Here is a 20,960-nt window from a genome sequence, read left to right as displayed (position 1 = left end):
ATGGGACACTAATGGGTTTCTGTGTCAACATTAGTCAAACCCCTGCCCTGTGTTGTGAGCTGCACAGAGCTGGCTGATGCATCAAGGAGTATATGTTCCAGAGACGGGCACCATCAGGCACAAGTCAGCTTTTAAGTCTGGAGGAGATGAGGTTCTTCTATAACTTCTGAATCAGTGAGCCTAAGATCAAGAGAACAGGATTAGCCAGGAAACGAGGCCACCTGGTGAGAGCAGGTGCTAGGAGCTGGGCTTTACCTTCTACAGAGCTCTACAGGCTGCAGGGCACCCGCAGAGCTGCCAGGGGCTCAAGAGCAAGGCCATGTATAGAATGGACATGGACATGCCCCTTACTCCTTGTCTAACCCTGCACAAATCATTTGTCCCTCTGAGCCTCGGCTTTCTCATCTGTAAAATGCAGGCTGTGATAGTACCTACCTTGCAGGGCTGTTGTGTGGATCAAGTTAGATAAGGTAGGCACAGTGGCTGGTGCACAGCAAGGGGCCAGTCAGCGGTAGAACCATCTGTTCTGACGTCATCTCGGCTGTGCTGGGAAGGTGGGGTCCTGGAGCCTATCTGACAGGTGAAGCTTGGCTACAGGGATGTGAACGGACTACCTACCCCAGGACACATGGCTGCTAGAATTCAGAGCCCTATTCCAAGCCCCAAGCACCTCTGCCCTAGGTGATGTGTCCTGGGCACAGCATGACGTCCAGCCTAGGGGTCATCTGAATTGGCCACAAAATGGAACAATGAGGTTCAAACCCAGGTTTCAGCCTAGGAACCCTGTATGCTCAGATAGGCCAAGACTGGCTTATTCGATTTATGCCACCGCTGTGGACAAAAATGCGGCCAAAGTCCTCGGTTGGGGGTAGACAGAGGATTAATAAATTGAATAAGGAGGAACTTTATTTATATATTTGTGGCTCAAGGTGATCAGATGGGTTTTTTTTTATCTTTTTATGATAGTCACACAGAGAGAAAGAGAGAGGGGCAGAGACACAGGCAGAGGGAGAAGCAGACTCCATGCACCGGGAGCCCGATGTGGGATTCGATCCCGGGTCTCCAGGATCACGCCCTGGGCCAAAGGCAGGCGCCAAACCGCTGCGCCACCCAGGGATCCCGATCAGATGGGTTTTAAATGGGATATTTCACGTGGCATGTGCTGTGTGTCTTTTGTAGTGAGAGACCTACAGTCACAGTTCAGCATGAGACTTTAGAATCGCACGGCCCGGGTTCACGTCCTGGCACGACCATCAGGACACTGGGCTGGTGGCTTTTTGGTAGGCCTCAGCGTCCTCATGTGTAAGGCTCTGATGATAGGGCTATTTCACAAGGTGTCTATCAATTAAGGTGAGATTTGATTGAGGCTGTGCTATTTACGGCACCTAGTGCAGGGCCTGGCGAGCCGGAGGTGCTCCGTGACGGCAGCTATTACCATAATTAAGACACAGGATGTCACTTAAACTTACAAGGCATTATCTTTGCAGCCAACTATCAACAGATTTTTCTCCCCAGTTGTGGACATGAATCATAGCTCAGCCTGGAGCCCTGGTGTCTAAGCAACTGGATGCCTATTACCTTTGCAAAGCCAGCCTCTGCAACTCGTGTGTCGCCGTTATCATCACCCCGCCGCCTAGCTGCCCCAGACACAGTGCTTAGCACAGAGGTGCTGCAAAACGGTCTGTGTACTGGACCCCAATATGCCACCCACCAGCCGGTGGGGGTGTGTGGGTTGTTTCTGGGGGATGGCACAATGGCAATGCCCGGGTGTGGGGCTAAGGAAAACGAAGCCATGACACCCGGTTGGACAGACCCCTGGCCCTGACTTCAGCAGTGCTTGTTCTGATTATAGGTGGTGCCCTCGGGGAACTTTCCAGAAATGTAATCATTGATGGGATGCTGGTAACACTCCGCAAGAGTTAACACAGCTGATCCTGGGCAGGTCCTTTAGCCCCTCAGTGACTCAGTTCTCATCTTGAAACTAGGAATAAAAAACACCTGCCCGTCTAGGTTTTCATAACTACCAAGTTAGCTCTCGAGTGTGATGCTCTGCAAATGGAAAAACTCTCACACAAATGTGCACACACACAGTTGACTAGTGGGGGCTTTGCCCGTCCTTCCCCCACCCCCGGGTGGGCTGGTGGTACAATGGGAGGGTCCCTCTCTTCCTACATGAATTTGATCCTATAAACCTCCCCTCTTGACCACGGCCTCTGGGAAGAAGGGCCAGGAGCTGCTGGCTGGGCAGCAGGAGACGGACCCTTAGCTCTGGCAGTGATGCTCCTGGGGACTAATCTGGACCTGGGGAGTCAGCTCCAGAGGACACACTTCCAAGCGGGAGATTCAGGAGCCAAAGGTAATCTCCCTCTAAGGGCAGCCACTTCAGAGCCGAGTGCAGCTCCGGGGTTGGCTCTGGGAGGGGAGAGGGTGCTGTAGCTCCAGCCCCGCCTGCGGCGGCCAGGCGGCTTGGCACTGATGCTGACGCACCCCCTGGCCCCCCTCCAGCTCTGGCCCGCTCTCTGACAATGACCGCCCGGAAAGAGCAGCAGCAGCCGTATGATCATACTAATGAGGAGGGCTTTGTGTGAGCGGATCGTTTCATTTAATTCCCATGACCGCTCAGTGAGGCCTCTGCTATTATTATTCCCATTTTACAAGTTGGGAAACTGAGGCACAGAGAGGCTAAGATGGGCCATGTGACAGATGTCTGGGCCCGGCATATCCAAATTCCAACCCCGGCAGTCTGACTCAGAGTCTGGACCTCTTGCCTCTCCCCCGTGTTTGCGGACCACCACTCGGACGGAAGGGAGGGAAGGAAGGAAGGAAGGAAGGAAGGAAGGAAGGAAGGAAGGAGAGCGTGCGTGGAAGCGTGTTGTAAAGTGTGCAGTGTCGGCACGGGCTGGGGTTTGTCCCCGTTGGCCCAGAGGCAGCCCCCGGAGCTTGTGCTCTCAGGGCTGGGGCTGCAGTTCCCGGCGTCTGGCTGAGATCTGGGGCTTGCTCCTCCACCCTCAGGGCTCCCCTGCCCCCGACCCTGGGGCTGCCCCCTTCCTCCGGGCGCCAGGGGAGCCAGTGCACACCTCCGGATCCGAATCCGGAGACTTGGCACTCCCTGCCCGTCCGGCTGGTGGCCGTGTGCCGCCCTGGGTGAGTCCCCCTCTGTCTCTACGGAGAAGCAGGCCCTGGCCTGGCCTCCGCGGGCCTGGGGGGCTGGGGTGCCTGCATGCCTGGTTTCAAGGCCACACAGCCCAGTGATTGCCGGGAGCTGTACTGCATGAACCAGGCACAGAGCATTTCCATCACCGCAGAAATGTTCCATTAGCGCTGCTCGAGAGCTTGGTATTTGTTCACGGGTTTTCTCTTCTGAAGTAGAAAGAATCCTATCACCCCAGAAATTTCCTGCACGTCCACCTCAGTCAGTGTCTGACCCCGGCCCCTGAGGTAACCGCTCTTGTGGTTATTTTTTCTTTTTAATAATATAAATGTTTATTTTTTAAAGATTTTTTAAAATTTTTATTTACTTATGAGACAGAGAGAGAGAGAGAGAGGCAGAGCCACAGGCAGAGGGAGAAGCAGGCTCCATGCAGGGAGCCCAACGTGGGACTCGATCCCGGGCTCCAGGATCACACCCCAGGCTGAAGGCAGGTGCTTAACCGCTGAGCCACCCAGGGATCCCCGTGGTTATTTTTTCAAACCGTGAATTCGTCTTGCCCGTCTATGAAATACCTTGGTTGGCAGGGCAAGGCGCCCAAATGCTTGCACCATTTTGCAACGTTCTCCTCTCAGGAGAACAGGAGCGTCCTGAGACGGACGGTCCCCACCGTCTCTCCTCCTTGCTCCCCTGCCTTCTACATTCAACAAGCAACACGGAACAGAGCTGGTCTTTGGGAACTTGAGGATGGTCTGCCCTCAGCTCCGGGGAACCTACACCTTTCCACTTGCCTTGGTCTGCGTTTGGCCTGTGGAGCCTGGGCTGTGGCCCTTTCTGGGAGAATGGACTGTCGTTCCCGGGTGGGCTCTCTGCCACCCTGTGCAGGGCTGCCGAGCAGACGGGAACGGCAAGGAGGACAGAGGCTGTCACCTTCTGAGGACTGTCAGAGAGGGGCTTGGCCCAGAAGACATTGCTCCAGGTCACCCCTGCCCCGGGGCTAGGTGGCCACTTGCAGCCCCTGTCCTGGGGGTGGGTGGGGGGGTAGCGGATTACAGGAGATTTGAATCAAGTTTGAGCTGGAAAGTGGGAAATTACTTTTTGCTTAAAATTTGGGGTAAGGAAACACATTTTACTTTTTTAAAAAAAATTATATTTATTTATTCATGAGAGACACAGAGAGAGGCAGAGACATAGGCAGAGGGAGGCTCCCCATGTAGGACTGGATCCCAGGACCCCAGGATCATGACCTGAGCCAAAGACAGATGCTCAACCACTGAGCCACTGGGGTGCCCCCACATTTTACCTTTTTGCTTCAGATCAGTTGAAAAAAGTCTCAAGTAGGAAAAACCAAATGCAACTCTTTCCATATTTGTTCTCACCAGGGCTCGGAAAATCCCCAGGTGTTCAGGGTGGCCCACCGGCTAGCCTCTCCCAGTAACCGCCATGCCGGAAGGGTGGCCAGGGAAGGCATCTGTGTGCAGAGAGCCAGCTAGAAGGACAGGACCTGTGATTCCAGAGACTTCTGAGCTGGCACAGAATGACCTCACTTGACTTTTCCTGGGTGAGGGAAGGGCCCCCACTGGGGGTGGAGGTGGGAAGGAGGGCGCTGGGATAAATGTCAGCAGCACAGTGCTGGAGACTTCCTGAGCCATCAAAGGGGATGGGGGCTGGCTCTAGCACCCCGCAGGAGGGACCTCTCTGCAAAGCCTGGAAACAGTCACCTCCTGCTGTCTGTTGGTCTGCTCACTTCTCACTTCTGTGTGCTGATTGGCAGCTGTGCCAGGATGAAAGAAAAGGGACTGATGACCTGCACCACAGGAGGGGGAGGGAGGGCAGCTGAGGACACTGGGGCTGGGAAGAAAGTCAGCAAGGTTGTGTCTGGGAGCTGGCTGAGGAGTTGCTAGAAGCAGCACATCCCTGAAGCTGATGGGAAGGAAGCAGGCCTGGAATGGTGGGGTGTCTGGGACTCGCCTGCCAACAGGACCGCGGGGATCCCTGAAAATGCACAGTGGCCAGGCCACAAAATGATGGGCCAGAGGTCGTGTGTGGAAAGGGAGACCTTTTTTGCTTCCTGGGCAGGGTTCCCTAAGTCACTGTGTGTGTGCATGTGAGTGTGGCAGTGAGAACCTCAGAGGCCGAGCCGGGGGCTTCAGGGTCCCTCTCCATCAGAGGCTTCCACAAATTTACGAAGTCCTAGAGGTCTGTTTTGGGGGCGGGGGTCCCGGCCTCTCCTTCCTTTCCTCTCTGCAGCCCCAGAATTCCCGGTGCTGCCTTTGAGGCCTGTGGGTCTGGAGGGCCACATGCCCAGCCCTCTCCATCCCTCCACCCAAGTACAGACTCAGAGAGAGAGAAAGCTCTTTGCCTCCCTTCCGCTGGGACCTCAGAGTCCTCACGCAACCGTCCCCAGACTTGAGTTGGAAGCCTGTATTTGGGGACCAGTCGTCCACAGAGCTCAGTCCTGGACCTGCCAGGAAGGATGGTCAGAACCTATGCAGTCTCGGCGGGGCAGCACTGGGGCTGCGGGAAGGGGTTCTGACGCTGGGAAGTATTAAGTAGGAGCTTTCTTATTTTGACCATGGAGCAATGTCCTTCTACACATTGGTAGAGACTCAGCAGAAAAGTAGTAAGCTTCCTGTCACCGGTGATATGTAAGCCGAGACTGGCTAAACACTAGCCAGGGATTGTGTGCGTGTGTGTGTATGTGTGTATTTCAGGGACGAATTTACACGATTATTGCCAGTTTGCACCAGATGAATGCTTCTCATTCATGTGTCGTCTTCCAGATTTTTGACATATCTGGTTCCTGTTTATTTATACACTATTTTTCTTTAAATAATTCACTCTTTTGGACACAAGTGTATGTTTCGAGAAACATTGAAATTTCGAGAAAACTTGAAATCAGTATCATAAAGGAAAGCCAGAATTGCATGTTATAAATAGAAAATAACGCTTAAAAACTCCCCGCTGCCGCCACCACAAACCAAAGATCCTGATGTTGCTGCTGGGCCGTGTCGGCTGGATCCAGAGGGAGATGGTGAGACACACCTGCCCCCTGTAAGGCTTCCTCCTGGAGGTCATCAGGATGGTTGGGAAGGAGCTGAGGAGCCAGGGCCTCTTCCCTGGGCCCCACCCCAATCACCTGGACCAGGTCCCCCTGGGCCGGCTCCTTACCCCTGTGGGCTCACCCCAATGTGTCAAAGGAAGTGTTTGATTGGAAAACCATCACTAGGGTTCTTTGCAGCTCTAAAATGCCTTCCAACTTCATTTTTAAGGATTTTCTACTCCCGTATGATTTTTTAATTTTTGAATTTTAAATTTAAAAAATTTTAATTTTCATCAGCCCTAGTCCAGGGAGGGAGCTGAGGTCCTCGCTGGCTCCGCCGTAATAAGCACCTGCCTTGCAGCCCTGCCTTGCAGCTGTCCCTCCTGCTCCAGACACCTCCTGTCCTCCCTGCTTCCACGTCTGCTGCTTCGCGTAGGCTAAATGTCGGTTTGAAAAATAGCATCCCATTAAAAGATTATTGTCTGCTTCCTTACTCAGGCCTCCGAGATGGAGCCTGTCCTCATTTGATTTGGTTCAGGGGCACTTTCCAAAAGAAGGGGTGGTGGGGGCGGTGGGAGGGAGACAATTTATCACAGAGAGTTAGACATCGACGAGAGGAAGGTTTCATCCGGAGCTTTGTTTATACTTGGAAAAGTGCTTTAAAATATTCTCCCCGGCAGGCCGGCCGTCAGCACCCTGTTAGGCGCAGCACCCATTCCCCACTATAGCAAGGCCTGACCTGAAGCAAGTTCACCACGTGACAATCAGGCCCGAGGAAGGAGAGGCAAATGAGTAGGTAATGAGGCGCTTTACACAGGATGGGTTTCCAGGAGTCCTCTAAACAGGCAATCCCTTGTGACTTTTATTTTTTTATTTTAAAGATTTTATTTATTTAATCACGAGACACACAGAGAGGCAGAGACACAGGCAGAGGGAGAAGCAGGCTCCCCACGGGGAGCCCGATGCAGGACTCGATCCTGGGACCCCGGGGTCACTCTCTGAGTCGAAGGCAGAGGCTCAACCACTGAGCCACTCAGGTGTACCTCCCCCCCCCCCCCCCGCACCCGCCGTGACTTTTAATTACAATCCTATTTCTTCTGAGGGTATGGTAAGGACTTAAGAAGATGACTGTATCTCAACCAGATACATTTGGGGGAGGGATTTCCTCCTGGAAATCGCTAACCTGCTTCCTGTCTTCGTAGATTTGCCTGTTCTGGGCATTGCACAGAAATGGAATCACACGATATGTAGCCTCTAGTGTCTGGGTGCTTTCACATGCATGTTTCTAGGGTCCATCCGTGTTGCAGCGTGCATGAGAACTTCATTCCTTTCTGTGGCTGAAAAGGAATATTCCACTGGGTGGCTATGCCAGGTTTCGCCCAGCCATCCGTCAGTGGACTGGTATTTCGGTGGCTTCCACTTTTTGGCTATTGTGGATAATGCTGCTCTGAATATCTGTGTACAGACATTTTCATTTCTTTTGGGGACACACCTAGGGATGGAATTGCCACATCATATGGTAAGTCTAGGTTTAACCTTTTTTTTTTTTTTTTTAAAAGGTTTACTTTTTTTTTTTTTTAAATTTTTATTTATTTATGATAGTCACACAGAGAGAGAGAGGCAGAGACACAGACAGAGGGAGAAGCAGGCTCCATGCACCGGGAGCCCGACGTGGGATCCGATCCCGGGTCTCCAGGATCGCGCCCTGGGCCAAAGGCAGGCGCCAAACAGCTGCGCCACCCAGGGATCCCTAGGTTTAACCTTTCGAGGAACTGCCACACTGTTCTCCAGAGCACGCGCACCACTTTACACTTCCACCGGCAGTGTATGAGGGCTTCAGCTTCTCCACATCTTCACCCACGCTCATTGCTGGCCTTGGCTCTAGCCACCCAAGCGGGGACAAAGTGGAATCTCCTTGTGATTTTGATTTGCATTTTCCTACGACATAACCTGGGACTTGAACTCACGTCTCTCAATTCCCAAGTCATTGCTCGATCCCCAATACCAAAGAAAGAAGAGGAGGAGCCATGATGGGGGAAAGGAAAGCATCTTCTTCCACCATTCCCTCCTACTGTGTCTAAGGGAGGTGGATTTGTTCAAGCCCCCCGTATGAAGACTATACTGAACATGATAAGACTGCCCCAGCAGTCTGTCTTAGATGCCCAAAATAGCCTTAAGAAGGTGAGAACAGGGGCACCTGGGTGGTTCAGCGGTTGAGCATCTGCCTTCCACTCAAGGTGTGATCTCTGGGGTCCCAGGATCGAGTCCCACTTCGGGATCCCAGCAGAGAGGCTGCATCTCCCTCTGCCTGTGTCTCTGCCTCTCTCTGTGTGTCTCATGATTAAATAAATAAAATCTTACCAACAAAAGGTGAGAACAGAGAGACTCCATGGAAACATGGGACCAGTTTATCTAAGATGTAATTGTAAAAAACAAAACCAAACCCATAATGGTACCCAGTGGACAGCAGACCTTGATCCTCCTAGTAGGCTAACCCCGCACAGTGATTCTCAAGAGTGTGTGTTCTCCCCTCCCTTCCTCCCTCCAACCCTCTCCCGGAGGCTTCCCCAGCTGGAGAGCCACCATCTCTGCTGGGGCTGAGTCTGGTCCCCCGGGGATGCTGGGGCGAAAATACTGCTGAGAACCGCTGCTCTTGGGGCTGGTCTGTCACAGGGTCATGCATTTGATCACTCTACAAGTAAATTACCGGTTGACTTGAGTCTTTTTCAAAGGCCGATTACCATAGTTTTTAACCTTTGAATCCTCAGTGCCTGGCATACAAGTTGGCTTTCCAGAAATGTTTGTTGAAGTCATTCATCCACCCATTTAACAGATATTTATGCAGCATCCATTTTGTCCCCAGGTACTAGTCTAGGCTTCCAGGATACAGTGAACGAAAACGGTTGAGAATTCCCTGCTCTCATGAGGCTTACATTCTAGTGGCTGAAGAATAAAATGTACAAACCTGTATTTGAGACAATGAATATGAAGGGAATTTGTAAGCTGTGCATGCTATGGACAATGAAGGATTCTATGCATGAAGAAGTGGTGATAATACAACAATACAGCAGGTACGTGATGCACTAAGTGCCAGTCCCTGTCCTAAAGTATAATATGAAGACTGTGTATAATATAGATGAGGATTATGTGCATAATATATATGAGGGTTAGATACTTAATGTGCATGAAGATATGCACATAAGGTATTCGAGGGTTTTAAAATTTTTTTTTATTCATTGATTTTATGGTGTCAACTGCCTTTATTGTTCGTAATGGGAAGTGGAAGGGGAGGTGACACCACAACTCTGGCTCCAGAGGTGACTCCGAAGACCCACTCTGTCGCTGTTCCCTCCCACCGAAAACTAACCAAATTTTTAAATTGCAATATAAAAATAAATAAATAAATAAATAAATAAATAAAAATAAATTGCAATATAATTTTTTTTTTTTAACAAAGAGCAGAGCACTAAACAAAATAACATAACGGGTCAGACGGTGTAAACGTACTGTGCCCTGCCATGTGAGATGGGCGACTGCAGGGAGATCCAAAGTAGACGAGCTTCCTGGGTTGGTGTCCAGTCATCTCTGATCCCACCACACTGGACAGCCAGAGGGCCAGCTGTGGTCGGGGCTGAACCTTTGGGGAGCTGAGTTCCTATAAGTCAACCTACTTCGTGTATATGAAGCTTTTGTACATGAGGATTCAATAGAATGTTAGACACACACATACACAAAATGTAAGAATCCATTAATCCTCCCAACCACCCTACAAGGTAGAAGGTTATTATTATCATTTCCACGTCACGGAAGAGAAAACTGAGACACAGAGAGGTTAAGGAACTTGCCCGGGATCACACAGTGAGTAGGTGAGAAAGCCAGAACTGGAACCCAGGCTCGTGGCCACAGCCCCTGTGTGCTTGACCGCTGTGCTATGGCCCTGTGCGGTGGCAGGAGGCACATAGGAATTTGGCATGAGCTGGCTTCCTGGGCTTTGAGGGCTGGCTGCCACAGCGTCTTTCATTGGTGTGGGCCTGGGATGTTTGGGTTGGTGGCAAGCCAGCCAGACCACCGGAGCAGAGGCAAGGACCTCCTTCAGGACACACTCCACCACCTCAGCGCATGAAGCCTGTGACCTCATGCTCTGGAAGCTGACCCTCCCAGAGTGACGCTCCTTGCAGCCCTCCCGCTGGCTTTGTCCCAGGTGTCTTTGCAGGAGCCCGTGCTCATGCCCAGCAGCTGCTGGGTGACCTCACGGCTGTGGCCAGGGGCTGAGAGTCAGGCATCTTGCTTCCGGGGCCTTGCCTGCTCAGTGTTCCACGCAGGGCAGAGAGCCTCCCGAAGCTGCAGCGGGGAGGAGGGCGGGGAATTGGGGGGCTGTTGGGGTTGGCTCACATTTTCTCTCTGATAGGGTGAGTGACTTCTGGGTGTCTCCCTGTAAAGGGTGGGTGGTCCTTCAAAGGCTGATCTGGACACCTTTGGTTCTGTCATTTAAAAAGAGACAGCAGGAGTCTGGGAGGTGAGGAAACACGCTGAGGAGCCTCAGGCTCCAAGAACCTAGGCTCTGAGAGCTTCCCGGTAAGCGGCCAGCAGGTAGGGCCTGCGGAGTCTCCCTCACGCTCCACTCCCCTGCCTGGGCCAGGCTGGGCGCAGTGGGCACCCAGGGAATGCTGAATGAAAGGGCCGAAGAGCAAAGGGAATCCACCTGGTCCAACTCCCTCCTTTTATAAGCAGGAAACAGGCCCAGCAAGGAAAGGAGACTCAGCTAAGCCAGTATTTCTAGCCACAAAACGGGAGACCCAGAGAGCCAGGCCAGGCCTCGAGTTGCAGCAGAGGTGTTCTTTACCGGGCACGGGTGGCCTAGGTGTGCAGGTGCCTCTCCTAGAGGGGACGGGGAGTCCCTGCCTCTCCTCTCCCCCACACTTGCTCTCATCTCCAGGAACATCTGCTCATTAGCAGCCCAAATTGGAAAGCCAGGAGGTGGGGAGGAGCCAGTTAACCTTTGCAGTTCAAAGTGCTTTTATGGCGGGGGGGAAACGCGGTGGGGCAGAGGGGGTGGGGGGAAGAATGATGATTAGGATCACAGGGTTGGCCATAACTCATTGAAGACCTACTACTGTGAACAGGCCTTTTTGTGTGCATTATTTTTAATTCTTCAACATTCCTAAAATAAATTATGGACAATTGATGGAAACATTTTTAAACAGAAGGGAAAAAATATGCGTGGGCCCAGGTACCCCAGTCAGGTGCTCTGGGGTCTTGTGGTCATCCCAGCAGAGGGCAAAAGCTCCTACTTCATGAGCTGTGGGCTGTCTGTGGTCCTGGGGCCTGCAGCCTCCCGGTCTCAGGTTCAATCCCAGCCCCACCACACCCAACTGAGTGGTGCCCTTTCACACTGAAAGGCCGGGGAGAGAGGATTAAATACACCGGCTGAAAAGGATCTCCAGTCGGTAGGACCGACACACGGTAGGTGTTTGGTAATTGTTAGTTCTCTTTTCTCTCCCAGCTGCAGCAAGCCGATGTCTACTTCCAAGAAAGATGACTGCCTTGCACCGTCTTCTAAGAAATCAGCATTTTAACTGATGACTTTTAGAAACCACTGTGTTTGGAAGCTCCAAGAAGTGCATTGCCAAAGGTAATTGGGAGCAACAGAAGAACCATGGACTTGTACACTTAAGAAGACTTGGGATCCCTGGGTGGCGCAGCGGTTTGGCGCCTACCTTTGGCCCAGGGCGCGATCCTGGAGACCCGGGGTCGAATCCCACGTCGGGCTCCTGGTGCATGGAGCCTGCTTCTCCCTCTGCCTGTGTCTCTGCGCCTCTCTCTCTCTCTGTGACTATCATAAATAAATAAAAATTACAAAAAAATATATTAAAAAAAAAAGAAGACTTGAAATGTCATGACGTTTCCTGGCCAATATATATATGAAAGAACCTTGAAAGAAGTTTCCCCACATTTGGTAACAATCCTGAAGAATTCCTGATAATAAGTTGTGGAGCTGAAAAGGAGTTTCCCAAGCTGTCAATGATTTAAAAAAAAAAAAAAAAGTTGGTTAAAAAGCTAAAGTAGGGGCACCTGGGTGGCTCAGCGGTTGAGCGTCTGCCTTCGGCTCAGGGAGTGATCCTGGGGTCCTGGGATCGAGTCCCTCATTGGGCTCTCCATGGGGAGCCTGCTTCTCCCTCTCCTCTGCCTGTGTCTCTGCCTCTCTCTCATGAATAAATAAATAAAATCTAAAAAAAAAAAAAAGCAAAAGTAATTGAGAGAGACAGTGGGGGGTAGAGTAGAGAGGCTTCCCCCAGGTCCCTGAAGGGCCTGACCGCCCCCTTCCTGGGCCACCTCTCTCTGTATGGGGATCCTGAGGTCTGGGGACACCTGTGCAGTAGCTGGGCAAGAACCCCTCGGGGCTCAGGGCACCCCTTGCGTGTGCCCTGTGCGAAGGCTGGGGATGGAAGGCATGGGCAGTGGGGGCTTGCGATTTGGGAGTGGAATTGAGGAAGGAGACGGGGGTCTCAGGCACCAGGGTGAGGGTGTGGGGTCTGCAGCTTTAAGGGTCTTGCACTGCGGTGTCTCAACACCACTTGGAAGATGCTGGGAGGGTCACAGTGGTCACAGTCTCCCCAGGACGGGGTGTGGAGTCCCAGAATGACAGAGATGAACATTTTTATTACCTTTGCCAAATAGGGACTCAGAATAGGTTACGTTTGCTTTCAGAAAAGCACTAAAAAAAGGTAATGTTTCCTCCACTTGAGTTTTGGGGCAATACTTACACATGCCACAGATGCGTGTTACCAGCGTATTTAAGTGTAATGTAATAATAGGGGATCTATACCTTTTTATTTTTCCTCTAATGATACAGCCAAAGCCCTCTCTCTTATCTGGTGCCATCCCTTCTGGTTAAAGAGCAGGTTAAGACAATCATTATAAAAATTTCATATACATATTTAAATATTTTATTCTAATTTGCAAAGATGATCATACAATAATCTGGCTTTTTTTTTAAACTAATGATGGAAAACTCTAAATATGTACAAAACAGGCAGAAGAGAATAGGGAACCTTCATGTGCTTTGTGACCCAGCTTCAAATATTATTGAATCACGGCTGAGCTCATTTTGTCTATATCTGTCCTTCCAACGTGCTGTTACTTTGAAGCAGATCCCGGATGTAATTTTGCTTAATCCCTGGCATTTCAGAGCGCATCTGCTATGGACTGAACTGTCTCCCTCCAAAATTCTTATGTTGAAGACCTGGCCCCTGAAGCGACGGCCTTTGGAGATGCGGCCTTTGGGAGATAATTCCGGTCAGATGAGGTTGTGAGGCTGGGGGCCTCGTGATGGGATCAGTGCCCCTGTGGGAAGGGACACCAGAAGGCTTGCTCCCTCTCTCTCTCCAGCCACAGCCACCATGAGGAAAGTCCACATGAGGACGCAGTGAAGAAGGTGGCCATCCGTAACCCAGGGACAGAGCGCTCACCAGGGACCGACCTTGCTGGTACCTTGAGCTTAGACTTCTGTCTCCTGAACCCTGAGAAGGAATCTCCTATTGTGTAAGCCACCCAGTCCCTGGTACTTTGTTTCAGCAGCTCGTGCTACTACAGCACCTTTAAAAGACAAAGGTTGTTTAAAACAAGCAACTAGAACAATAATGTTACCGCATCTACAACCTTGGATGGTTGACTCCTTCATTTCAGCAGGTATCAGCAGGTAACAGTAGGTGAACTTCTCATGTGGGGCCAGGGCTCCTCTCCTGCCTGCGCTTTGGCTCCCTGGAAGTCTGTGCGGCCTCCCAGGGATAACCACATCCCTAATGCATGATCTACAACCTGTGGTTTCAGGTTTTGGATTTTGTTTTAATTATTCTTTTTTAATTTTAATTTATTTTTATTATTTTTTAAGGTTTTATTTATTTATTCATGAGAAAAACAGAGAGAGAGAGAGAGGCAGAGACATAGGCAGAGGGAGAAGCAGGCTCCATCCCAGGACTCCAGGATCATGACCTGAGCTGAAGGCAGATTCTCAACCACTGAGCCACCCAGGTGGCCCCCATTTTTTTACAAATCTTCTTTATCCATTCATCTGTAGATGGTCATCTGGGCTCTCTCCATATTTTGGGTATTGTTACCTTGTACTTTAACCAGCATATTTACAGGATACATTTCTTAGTGTGAAATTATTGGGTTAAACAAAAAATATATATATTTAAAGGTATATATATTTAAAGTTTTTATTGATACTGCAAGTGATTCTCCAAAATCATTTCACTAATTTCTACTCTTACCAACAGCATGTAAAAGTGTCTACTGCACACCTTCTCAGCAACCATTACCACCCTTTTTTATCCTTACTTGTCTGATAAATAGAAAGTGCTATCTTACTGTTGTTCTTTTTCTTTTATTATTTATTTATTTAGAGTGAGCTTTAGCATTTTTTTTTTTTTCTGTTTAATGGGTATTTGGACTTACTTTTTTTTTTTTTTATGAACTGTGAGTTCATATCCTTTGCTCCGCTTGTCTTTTTAAGTAGATTTATGAAACTCTAATTTAACAGTCCTTGCCCTTTGCTTGTCTTTGTGTGACATAAATTCACAGCGAGGTTTGGATGACTGTTCATCAGAAATGTGCGCTTTCCCTTCCACTGTGTGGAGTTGCCTCTGTGAAGAGGTTGCCAGCTAGGGACTGCACTTTGGGGTCAGTTTTCCATCAAGGCAGGTGGAGCCACGTGACTGAACCAATGGGCTGTGAGCATGGATGACAGATGCTACAGGTGTCTGGGGAGTTTCTCACCAACCTTCTCCGTGATCCCACAGGTCAAAGCTGGCAAGACCTCTGTCAGCCTAGCATCTGGGTGATGTGCAGGAGGGGACCCGTTCTGTTCTGCGCTGCTGATTGAAACCACTAGTTAATCGAACCATTAAGCATTTTACAATTTATCTTTTTTTTTTTTAATAGTAGCCAGCCCCCTCTAGTACCGGAAATACCTAACAAGTACCCTCTTCTAACTTATGTATCAAATATGTGTTGTGTTTGTTTTTTTGACCTTTTCCATGAGATTTATTTTTTAATCATGCAGATTTATAATTTTTTTATATGTTCATTTTTAAAAATGATGTTTGCATTTTGTGTTATGCTTGGAGAGAAGCTCCCTACCCCAAGGTTATTTTTTAAGTCATTTATGTATCTTTCTAGAACATTTAGGGTTTACATTTTTCATTAAAATTTTTTTGCTTCATTTGTAAGTTATTTTAGTGTAAGATATAATGTGGGTTTCTAGCTTAGGTCCCTCCCCCTTTAAATTCTTAGGAGTTTGTTCTCATCCCATATATTGAAGTCTAATTTTCATCACTGATTTGAATCACACTTTTGTCATTTACCAAATTCCCATATGCATTTGGGTTTATATATGGACTCTTCCCTATTTTGTGGATTTGCCTGGTAATTCGTATACTGTGCCAAAGGGTTTTTGTTGTTGCAGGTTTATGACAAATACTTTTTTAAAAAAAGATCTATTTATTTAGGAGAGAGATAGAGAGAGAGACCATGCACACATGTGCAAGCAGGGAAAGGGCAGAGGGAGAGGATATCCAAGCAGACTACTGCTGAGCACAGAGCTCGATCCTGCGACCCATGAGACCAGGACCTGAGCTGAAACCAAGAGTTGAATGCTTAACTGACTGAGCCACCCAGGCACTCCTATGATAAATACTTTAACATGCTTGGTGAGGAAGTCTATCTTCATTTTTCTCTATCATTTTCCTGGCTCTTGTCATATTTGCTTTTGCAGAGAAACTTCAGAATAAGTTTGTGTAGTCAAGAGAAATTATGTTGCTACTTTAACTGGAACTGCTTTGAGTAAAGAAAACTGAAATTTTTTACAGTACTAATATTTTGTATTCAAGAATATGTGTCTTTTAGTTTATTCAAATATTGAGGCACCTGGGTGGCTTAGTGGCTGAGCATCTGCCTTTGGCTCAGGTCGTGATCCCAGGGTCCTGGGATCGAGTCCCACATCATGTTCCCTGCAGGGAGCCTGCTTCTCCTTCTGCCTCTCTCTGTGTCTTCATGAATGAATGAATGAATAAAATCTTTTTTAAAAATTTATTCAAATATTATTAAAATTTCTCACAGGAAGGTTAAATTTTTTTCATGTAGATCCTGCACAGTTACTGTGGAATTCACTCTTAGGGGCTTTATTTTTCATTCTTATTATAATTGAGATCTTTTCTTTCTTTGACTGGCTGTTGTTTGCATATGAAGAAACCACCTAAATCAATACTGAATGTTTCTAAAGCTTTTCAGCTGGTTTGGATATATAATCATATCATCTTCAAATCGTATGAAATCTGCTCCCTCCTTTCAAATATACTTGCTCTACCCTCTCATTAAAAATCCTGTACATTTTTCCTTCTTGATTCTCCTTTCACAGATATGGAAAAGGAGGTTCAGAGAGGTTAAGTGACTGGCCCAGGAATTGCTTGGCTAACGAATGGCCGAGCAGGATTCTGTCCTAGCCTTCTGGTTCTTTCCATTCAGCTGTGCTGCCGCTCGGTTGACCATCCCTTGGAAAGCAGCTCTGAAGATTTTCCATCTTGATAATGAAATGTGACTTTTTGAAAGCTGTCAGCTGAGGAGGCAGAAGGGAGTGAGGGAACTGTGTCCTGTAGAAGTCGCTACTGATTTTGCCCCTGTTGGCAGAGGGTAGGTTTGTGTGGGAGTCTGGCAAGGAGGGGAGGGCTGGGGGCAGTGAGGGTGGGAATGTGAGAGGTAGTGTGAGAGCCTGCACATCCTTCAGCTCATTGTCCAGCAGCCTAGACTTGGTGTGTCGGAGACTCTGGGGACAGTCTGCTGGCCCCTTGGGGCTGACTCTTGTCCTCTTGCTTGGTGGTCCCATGGAGGGTCATGCAGCTCTCGGAGCACTGGCCCCTGTGGGGACTTGGGGGCCTTCCCTACACACACAATCCTGTGTCAGCCACTTTGGGATGGTCCCAAGGAGAGAACAAGAGTGCCCAGTCCTTACCCTAGAGGCCCTTGTTCTGAAGGGAGAGAGAGAATTTAGCAGCTACTATGTGCCTGGCTGGATGCTGACTCCTCACCACTTGGTCCTCACCACCAGTCCAGGCTGAGGTAGAATGAAGTCCCTAAGCGGAGTCTCAGAGAGGGCCCCAGCTCGCTGTGGCTGAGCTGAATTCCAGCTGGGGGTGGGGGCTCCAACCCCCCTGCTCCTTCTGGGCACCCCGCCACCCACCCACAGCTTTGCACCGTACAGGGAAGTCCTGGGTGACCGCGCTGGGCCCCGTCAGGGGAGAGAATCAGGGCAGCTGCTTGGAGGGGGAGGCGTAGGAGGCTGTGAATGGCCTCAGGGGAAGTCAGAAAGGAGGCAGCGGCGGGCTCTGAGACGGATGGGCAAGCAGTGTGGTCTGGCAGTGGGGAGAGGCCACAGGGATTAGACTCCGGCTCTGCGGTAAAGGGTAACTTCTGAGTCCGCCATGCTGGAGGCCACGTTCCCCTGAAGGCCTGACCTTGGCGACACGGTGAGGTCAGTAAGTTTAGCTACTTTTCCATCCTCTCCCCAGGCCCAGACTGCTTGTGACCCCATGGGGGTCCTTTCAATCAGCTACAGGTCAACCCTACTGCACCCCCTCTGGCCCCCACCCGCGTCAAGCTCCCCTCCTGGGCCCCGCACATGTTTACACCACTCGGGCTGGTGTTCCCGGAGCCCCGGGAGCCTTCCGGGCTGTCTGTAGACACGGAGCGGCTACCATTGGCTCTGCAGGAGGTGTTCAGGCCGGCAGGAGGGTCTCCCGGCACCCCTCACTGTCTGGGGGGCCACCCTTTGCCTGCTCCACACGTGTCTCTGTGGGTTTGGGAAGCTGGGCTGTCCCACCTCAATGCTGACTTAGAGAAAGTAGGGGCAGTGGCTTTCCCTTCTCTGGCCCTCAGATGTCATTGGCTCCCCTCGACACAGGCAAAGTGGAACAGCAATCCCGCGTGGCAGCCCGTTGCTGGGCGACTCGATTTCACTATCAGGATGGAAAATCTTCAGGGGTTATTATCTTCCAGGGGGCTGGTCACCTCCATTAGTGACTCCTTCAAACGCAATCCAATATCCCAGTGAATATGACTTTGAAACCAAATCTGGTGTCCCCAGCCTTGCCTTAATCCCTGTGAGCCTCCTGCCCATCCCTCAGAGCTGACCCAGCACTGGCCCCCCGCGGCTAGTTCCTAAAATGACTTGGCTTAGGAGGCGGGGAGGAAGGGAAGCGTCAGCTCGGACTTAACGGAATGGACAACGGGTACTAAGTCTGAGGCCACTACCTTTAGAGATTTGGGCCCCCCTGAAATGTAGGTGACAGGCGATCCACAAAGATATACGCTCTCTGCAAGCATGAAAAACCCTTAGTCAAATATCACACTGACATGCACGGGGCCTGCCAGGGTTCTAAGTTCTAAACAGGATTGTGGGAGCCAGTTTCTCATAAACTTTCCAGAGGCCAAGGGCTTCCTTCCCTGTCTATTTACCCCCAACACAGTGGCTCAGAGAACATCAGATTAGCACTATGAAGACAGATAAGGTTTCTTGTCAAGATTTACACAGACACACACACACACTTGCTCTCTTTATCTCTCACTTTCCCAGTCAACTCCCTTTTCTTTCTTTTTTTTTTTTTTAAGATTTTATGTATTTATTCATGAGAGACACACACAGAGACAGAGATGCAGAGACACAGGCAGAGGGAGAGGCAGGCTCCATGCAGGGAGCCTGATGTGGGACTTGATCCCAGGACCCCAGAATCATGCCCTGGGCTGAATGCAGGTGCTCAACCACTGTGCCACCCAGGGATCCCAACTCCCTTTTCTTTTCTTTGCTTTTCTTTGCTTTTCTTTGCTTTTCCTTTGCTTTTCTTTGCTTCCTTTCCTTTCCTTTCCTTTCCTTTCCTTTCCTTTCCTTTCCTTTCCTTTCCTTTCCTTTCCTTTCCTTTCCTTTCCTTTCCTTTCCTTTCCTTTCCTTTCCTTCTTTCCTTTCCTTTCCTTTCCTTTCCTTTCCTTTCCTTTCCTTTCCTTTCCTTTCCTTTCCTTTCCTTTCCTTTCCTTTCCTTTCCTTTCCTTTCCTTTCCTTTCCTTTCTTTCCTTTCCCCTTTCCTTCCTCCTTTCCTTCCTTTCTTTTGATTTTGTTTATTTACCTGAGAGAGAGAGAGAGAGAGAGAGCAAGACCAAGAGAGCAAGAGCAGGGTGAGGGGCAGAGGAGCTCCTGCAGAGCAGGGAGGTGTTCAGGCCGGCAGGACCTGAACCCCAGGACCATAACGAGGATGCTCAGGCGCTTAACCAACTGTGCCACCCAGGCACCCTCTCTTTTATTTCTTAGAGAAAATTAAGATGTTGTGAGGCTCACAAAACTAATTTGGTGAAGTTTCTTGGAAAGAACAGGGTTTTAGGGGATCCATAAACAGCCTCTGGATTGAGCTTCAAAAATACTTTACCTCCTATTGTCATTTTATAGTCTTTGCTTAAGGTCCTAAAGCAGTGTCCCCATCTCTCACCCTACCTCTCACAGCTAATTTAATATTCAAGATCATTCTCTGGGTCTTCACTGCTTTGTAACGCACCCCTGCCCCTGCTAAGTTCTTGCCCACACACCCAGGTTCTCGTTCTCTCTCTCTCTCTCTCTCTCTCTCTCTCTCACACACACACACACACACACACACGCACACACAGGCTTCCTCTCGCCTCACAAAGGCCTTCCTTCTGCATCTGCCCCATTCCTGTGCAGTCTGACCCATCCCTCCAGGCTAAGCCCAGCTTCTACTTTTGCTTCTCAGAATGCCAGGAGCATTTAGAATATGATTATACCCTCATTTTCCGCCTTCTGTCACTTTTTTAGCTCCTTGTTTTGCAGGCACTGAGCCTTTCTCCCTTACTAGATTAAAATACTGCAGGAGGACACGCACTCTTCTTGTCTGTTACCAATTCCCTCCCCTGTGTCTGCAGCAGGTGCAACACACAGTGGGCCCTCAGGAAATACTGAATATTAAATAAATGAGAGTTTTGGTTTCTGGTCTCAAGGAACAATTCCTAGTTCCTTAAAAAAAAAAAAAAACCAAAGAAAGTGAAGCAGAAGGAATGTAATCAGGAAGCATTCGGACATTTTCCACAAGATGTTCTAAGAGTGCCTGCTTCTGTGTGTGCATGTCTGTATGTGTGTGTGCATGTGTGCATGCGTGCATGTGTGTGTCTACATGGGTGTGCTTGCCCTCATAGGGATATATGTGGTAGTTTGGATCCAAGGCAAAATTAGGCTCATTATGAAGATGCCTGCTGACCACCTGCATGTGGGTGCATCCTTAAATTGTGCTCATTTGAGATGCCTTTTTTTTTTTGCACATTGTAACAAGCCCTGGGTAATGACAGGAGCTAAGGCTGGAATGCCTAATGAGCTGTGGATTAAGAAATGATGTGATAGCATCTTGCTGATTGTAATTAACACACGGCCTCTATTATGTCCTATCGGAGCTGCATCTTCTTGCTGACAAGTAATTCCCCAAAATAATCACTTGTCTTTCAACATCTCGATGTGTGGACTAATTGTGAAGAGCTCCTGCCTGGAAAGGCCACCCGGAGCAATTTGAGGACAATTACATGGGAACTAGTGGCTGCTGGGCACAATTACCTGAACTTGAATGCATGGTGAGTGAGACCAAGTAAGGGGAATGAAGCTCTGGCAGGGCATTCAGACAGCACCTGCCCATGGCCGCTGGCTTCATAATGGGCTTTCCACACATC

The 20,960-nt window shown here is 49.5% G+C and overlaps 1 long non-coding RNA gene across 5 annotated transcripts in view; it reads left to right on the top strand.

The window, feature by feature from the left end:
• The window catches only part of LOC140632070 (uncharacterized), a 67,928-nt gene extending 55,909 nt beyond the window's left edge, over window positions 1-12,019 (top strand). For all 5 annotated transcript variants that reach the window (XR_012029580.1, XR_012029582.1, XR_012029583.1 and 2 more), the window contains 2 exons: window positions 9,055-9,262; window positions 11,695-12,019. This is a non-coding gene — a long non-coding RNA (uncharacterized lncRNA). The remainder of the gene's footprint in view (window positions 1-9,054; window positions 9,263-11,694) is intronic.
• Window positions 12,020-20,960: the final 8,941 nt, after the last annotated feature.

Source organism: Canis lupus, chromosome 4, assembly GCF_048164855.1.
Source record: "Canis lupus baileyi chromosome 4, mCanLup2.hap1, whole genome shotgun sequence".
In the NCBI taxonomy this organism is placed as follows: domain Eukaryota; kingdom Metazoa; phylum Chordata; class Mammalia; order Carnivora; family Canidae; genus Canis; species Canis lupus.
Note: the sequence above shows the minus strand (reverse complement) of the source record. Positions and strands in the feature narration are given on the sequence as shown.